The 5,586-nt window shown below is 32.5% G+C and overlaps 1 long non-coding RNA gene across 1 annotated transcript; it reads right to left on the bottom strand.

Annotated features, from left to right (window-relative positions):
- Positions 1–2,890: 2,890 nt before the first annotated feature.
- LOC140009204 (uncharacterized) lies at positions 2,891–4,019 on the bottom strand. Its single transcript, XR_011816561.1, has 2 exons — positions 3,896–4,019; positions 2,891–3,345 (listed from the first exon to the last, which is right to left on the bottom strand). It is a non-coding gene; the product is annotated as an uncharacterized lncRNA (long non-coding RNA).
- Between the last annotated feature and the right edge of the window lie 1,567 nt (positions 4,020–5,586).

The following is a 5,586-nucleotide window of genomic DNA, read 5'->3' as shown; positions in this document are numbered from 1 at the left end:
TTCTGTCAAATTGGCACTTGTTATCATATTTTTATTCTACTCCCTGAAATAATTGTAAATTATGAAAAGTGAGTAGAATCCAACAATTAGTCCACATCGAGTCAGGTAATAGGGAAAAATTAATAATAAAATAAACAATAAAATTGCAATCTATCACCAATTTTGAGCCTGTATATTTGGACAAAAAATTTTTTTTTTTTTGAGTCTATATGGCGACATTTAATCCCGATTTGTCGCTCGATGACGCTTGACCAGCTATATGACCTTTAACAGATGAACGGACTTATAATTCCACTAATAACCAACAGCAACCATCTCTTCGATATGCCAAGACACATGCTTACAAAATTTCTACTCGAGTAATTTCAAGAAATGACAAGATTTATTTGTCCGTGTAAGTAACTGGAGAATCAATCAAGTCCAGCGTCAATTGATGGGGTCTCTTTCATTTGCTGGTGACTTGGTCATTGTCATTGGCCGCTCGTCCGTCCCAACTTGGGCAAATTCAACACGGATCAGCTTTACAGAGGTAGGTACGGCTTTGTAGTGGGATTATTATTATTATTATTATTATTTTTAGAGTGCACATGATTGATTTTTGACTCAGGGAATAAGTCCAGAAAATCTTGAGTTGCACAACCGCGATCAAGTCTTGCTTTAATTGTATTTGGAAATATCCGACTATGGCACCATGTATAGTGGGCTTTGTAGTGGAATTTAATTTCTTTTCTTGTTCAGTCAAAAGACTCATTGGGATTTTGTTAATAACATTGACTTATGGCCACCCAAGCAGCAAGTACAACTCAAGAATATCCGTACAACCTATGAATAAGTCAGCTATTGTTGTTTTCTCATTACACAAACACAGGATTGAATTCTTTACAAAATTAATTTAGATTTCACGTCATTGATTTTGGTGGAGATTAATTAATTTCATAAGTGTTCTTTTCATTAATTCAAAAGTCAGCTATTGTCATTTTCAGGATTTTTTTTCCTTCATTGGATAGGATATGATATCAGCTTAGGTTCAAATGAGGAATTCAGCCTGGCCATAACAATTTCAATAATTTCATAAAGTCCCACATCTACACGGAATATCGGAATATATATGTGGACAAGATTGAGGAGTAATACCCATTGTTTTCATTATATATATATATATGTATATAGAAAATGCAAAACCAATGAGTTTGTTTGGATAGGAAGTTATTTGAAATAATTACTGTAACACTTTTTGTGATGTAATGTATGTGAGATAAAATGTGGTTGAAAATTGTGTTTATGATGTAAGTAGAAAAAATTTTGAAATAGTTTTTTCAAATCTTCCTATCCAAACAAGTTATTAATAAGTTAGCTGGAAATCATACAACACAATTTATTTGACAATGTCAAGAGGAATTCCAAAGAGATTCAATTAGATTGGTAGATTTAGCCTAGTTTGCTAAATTATGTGCAACCTTATTTGCTTATCTAGGAATCCATTGAACATCAATATGAATTTGTTCTAACAAAACCAATTGTACATCCTCAATGCTACCTATTGTTATGAGCTGATATTTACTTGTGATTAGCATATTTTTAGTGAGTATTTAGTATCAAAACTTTATGGGGTCAGTTAAGATGTTTCATCTTTTATTCCCAATATAGAAAATTTTTCCGACAGCATTTTATTGTTTTGGTATTAATGCTTCTTTTAGCCTACACTTGTTTGTATTAAATTTTGCAAAGTTGATCATAGACTGTAATTATAGAGAAAAAATAAGAATCAATTAAAGTTAACTCCTAGGTATATTCAAGATTTTGACCTTTTTGGTTTTTTTTTTTTTAAAAAAAAAATCTAAAATCTAGATGTAGAAGAAAATGAGAACAGCCCCTATAACAAAGATAATATAATCTTCAGCAGCCTTCCTCCTTGTATTCTGTCATTTCTTCACTATTAATAAAATCACCGGGGGGACCCCTTTTGTTAAAAAAAATAAAGATAATATAATGTTTTAATTATAGAATAATTATACCTATTTATGGCTTTGATTAATTTTAATTTGTATTTCTTTAGCATGTGGCCGTATTTATTATTCCTTTACATTTTCACAAAATCCAATTTTAAAAAATTTTACACTTGGGTAACTTGAATAGTGGTGTGGTGGATTTAAAGTGGGGGCCCGAGCCCCACCAAAAACTCCTACAAACTCACTCTTGGAAAAATTTTGAATTTTTATAATGTGTTCAACTAGTTTTAAAATTACCTGTTGCCCTATTGATATCAAACAATGCAAAACAAATAAAGTACATGGTCTTCGGTTTTCTATTTACCTAAACTAAAGGAAGCTAAGCCAGAGTCAATGGAAACTTTTTAAAAAATAAAAAATAAAGAGGTAAATAAAATAGTAGTACAATAGTAAAATAATTGAGCAACTATTACTTTTATCCTCCCTCCATCCTTTTCTAGTGCCATGTTTTCACCTTTTGGATAATCCAAACAAATAATCATCTATGCAAAATCAACACAACTTCTTAAGCTGTTCCACTTTACCATTTGAAAAAAATTATTTTTTGCGTGCCATTAGACTCATAGAATTTAAATGTGAGGGCCATGTTTAAGGTTCACCCAAAATCATCACATTCAAATTTAATAATTACATTTTTTTTCTTAAAAAGTTGGTTTTCCAAAAACAAAAAATCTCGAATTATGGCACATAGGGAGTGCAAGATTTTCATGGCCAATTTTTATATTTCAATTACTGTTTATTTTTTGTTTGTCATCGAGAATATTGGTTGTCCTTATGACTTTTTTTTTTCATCAGACTTGTTTTTCAGCATCCAATTCTTTAGATGATTTTTTTGGTGTTTATCAGAGTCCAAACATAATAATCACATGTACTCATAACAATTTGAAATCCCAGAATGGCCCTCATACTTCGACAGAGGTAGTCCATTTATATTTAAATGAATACAAGACAGATGGTAACAGACACACATGAATAGACTGATTAAATAATCACTGAGCAGTGATGTTTCAATGATAACACAGACATGACCGTACGTTATTGGCAACTGATGACATAGGAACAACAACTATTGGCGGCACATACACAATTCTAGTGAATTGTTGGCCTTTATTTCATTACAAAGTACGGTGCAAATTGTAGCAAATAGTAGGCTTTCAACAATTGTAGACACAGTAGCAAGCATAATGACGTTGATGACCCTGGCCAGTCCAAATACATTCTCCGGAGAAAGCATGTTCTTTAGATTTGCAATAACTGTAGCACCGGTTAGGGTAACATGTCCCTGAATAGTGCTCGGCAGGCCTCTTGCAAAATTTAGCTTCAGCCATTGGCATCTCTGCATGAAACAAAGCAAAAGAGAAAGCAAAATATGTAGAGTTAGTCCAAATATATGATGGATCGAGCCGGTCCATATAGGGGATAAGTGTTTGTTAATATTATAGGGTATGGGGGCATGGTTTCTCTATGTCATTTTTTGTATCAATCTCTATCTCATTTTCTATTTTTATGCCACATGTATTGTTACTTGCAACACTACACATGTATACTTGCAGTATATTCACATGTGACGAGAAATTAAAAAATGCGGGAGAAAATTCAAGAGTAGAATACAGGGCTAAACTTTGAGCAAAAACATTTATTGAAAAGCATATGGCGCATATGTAATACAAATTAATTGGTAAAATTTTGATTGTGAGCGTACATATGCATGATACATACGTATAACTATTCTAATTCATTGCTAGTGACAGCCATTTCTGTTTGAGAGGTAGAGACAAATAATTAAAACTTTGGGAATGTAAAAATATACGCCATTCTGTGCATGTGTTCACCATTTAAGACTATAGAAGTGTAAACTCTCTCACTAAAGACTAGCTACAACTTACTATTTGGTACGAGGAGGAGGAAGCAGATGAGCAGGGCAAAGAAGGTTGCGCAGCTAAATTGAGAATTAGCCATCTCCGATATCTTATGTTAGCTATGCTTGTGACAAAACAAGTAAATGATGATAGCTATTTATAGCAAGAGATGGTGCAATTTTCCAAAACCTAATCGGTAGTTGTGTTGAAACTTCTTATCGCTGAATTGTTAAGAGAAAGCGACAAATATCAAAGAATTAAGACAAAGTCTAAGTCAGAATTAGCTTACAGAAGGAGTTTAAAAAAAGCATCAACACTATTACAAGATTTGAAATTTTTAAGTCCAGCAATTTCTAACTTCTTTTACTAGAAAAGGTAACGAGCATTAGCATAATGTCACGAAGCTAAAGTCTTTAGCAGCTATGCTATGTAGAAGTGTAGAACTATAAACTCATCTAGTTGCTGGATTGTTAGTTACATCATTTTCCATGTACAATCGACGGATGCAAAAGCTCACCATTATGTCACCTACAAAATCTGTGCCTTGAGGATTAATAGTAAAAAAAAAAAAAAAAAAACCTGTGCCTTGAGAAGAATAATGCATAAATGAAAGCTCATTGTCTACAAGAAAAAGTTTTGTATGATGAATTTTCTGCTTCTTCTTCTTTTCCATTTTTCATTTCGGTACATCAACTTAGAATGTAGAAGCCACAAGGCAGAAAGGATGGCAGCAATGGAATGCTGATAATCGAGGTATTGTATGCATGATACATATACACTTTGCATATATATATATATATATATATATACATGGTCCAAATTTTATGCTCAGGATTGATACTGATACTTTAGCCCTATATCCCTCAAGTTTTCAATGCACATTCTTATGCTTTATTTTCTGCCAACCAAGACTAGCTTGTAAAGGAAGATGGAGTACAAGTTTTTAGATTTGTTTTTTTGAGTTCATCGAGTAATTGTTTACATCTCATAGCATTATTTTCTCATACCTATGATCTATTTCAGTTTCCTGGACTATTTACATCATCAGAAGCAAGACATATTTAATTCACTACAGACTGCTTTTCGACTCAGACAGTTGTTGCCAAAAGGAGGAAGCCAAGGAGGATGGCAAAGAAAGTTGTGTAGCTAAATTGAGATTTTACCACGTCCAATATTTGTATTTCACAAACTTGTGGAATTAAAAAAAAAAAGCGAACGATAACCATTTATAGCAGAAGATATATAGCGAGCTGTTCAAATAATTTGAACCATTCTTGTCGTGGAAGATCAAAGAAGGGGAAATATACGAATAGAATAAGATGCTAGATAAGAAGTTTAGTAAGCATCACTTATCCACGGACACAATTAAAAACATTAGCACCAGTACGAAATTTGAATAGATCAAAAGCCAGCATATTTTCCTACTGTTTTAATAAGATATATTGATTTAAGATTATTATACGTTAATATGTGAAATCTTGTTGCAAGTTGGCTATACAGTGGCATAGGTTACCTCAAGTTGGAGTGAGGATGTTGATAAATCATTTTCTTCTTCAATTCATGCATGAAAGAAATCAAGTTATCTCACCTAAAATATTTTATGTCTTGTAGAATGTCAGTTGAGTACAGAAACAAACATTAGTTTTTCTAAAGTAAATAAAAAACAGTTTGGATAATGGATATCCATTGGCAATTGATAAAAGGGGGCTCAGGTGTTA

Source organism: Coffea arabica, chromosome 6e, assembly GCF_036785885.1.
Source record: "Coffea arabica cultivar ET-39 chromosome 6e, Coffea Arabica ET-39 HiFi, whole genome shotgun sequence".
NCBI classification, from domain to species: domain Eukaryota; kingdom Viridiplantae; phylum Streptophyta; class Magnoliopsida; order Gentianales; family Rubiaceae; genus Coffea; species Coffea arabica.
This window is presented reverse-complemented; position numbering and strand designations above follow the sequence as displayed.